The sequence below is a fragment of the Trachymyrmex cornetzi genome, unplaced genomic scaffold (genome assembly GCF_001594075.2).
Source record: "Trachymyrmex cornetzi isolate Tcor2-1 unplaced genomic scaffold, Tcor1.1 scaffold279, whole genome shotgun sequence".
NCBI classification, from domain to species: Eukaryota; Metazoa; Arthropoda; class Insecta; order Hymenoptera; family Formicidae; genus Trachymyrmex; species Trachymyrmex cornetzi.
Genome location: NW_017297471.1, coordinates 497,379 through 497,983, shown reverse-complemented (window position 1 = coordinate 497,983; position 605 = coordinate 497,379).

Below are 605 nucleotides of genomic sequence, written 5' to 3'. Positions count from 1 at the left end.
TAATATTTTTTAATTTATCAATTAAATCAACACTATTCCTAATATAACTTGGAGATTTTTGTATAGAATTATTGATAATTTTGTGTAAGTATAATGATAAATTATATAACGGACTATTAACCGATGAGACTATAATTCTCAGAGGACATAATATAAAATTATTTTTGGCAGTACAAAATAGTACAAATTCAATCGTATTGATTTCTGATATTATTTTTCTTCTCTTCTTTTATTTTGAATTGGTCCTGTCAGCTTAAACTAGCACCGCCACGATTTTTTTCGAAATGGTACACGGTACAAAATTATCATTAATGGTACAATTTAGTACAAAATAAGTACTAAAAATTCCGATAAGTCCGATTTGATTCTGCTGATTTGGTCTTGCTAGTTTTACAGAGCTCTTTCTCTCTTTTCAAAGTCAAAATATCAGGGTTGGGTAGTAACTAGTTAAAACGTTAAAAGTTAAAAAAAATAGGTAAAATTTAATAACTTTTAACTTAACTTAGTTAATGGTAAAACTACAGAATAGGAGACCCCCTCCTATGACCTTGACCTTGACATATGTTGTCAAGGTCATGACCCTGAGTAACTTACGCCAAGTTTTA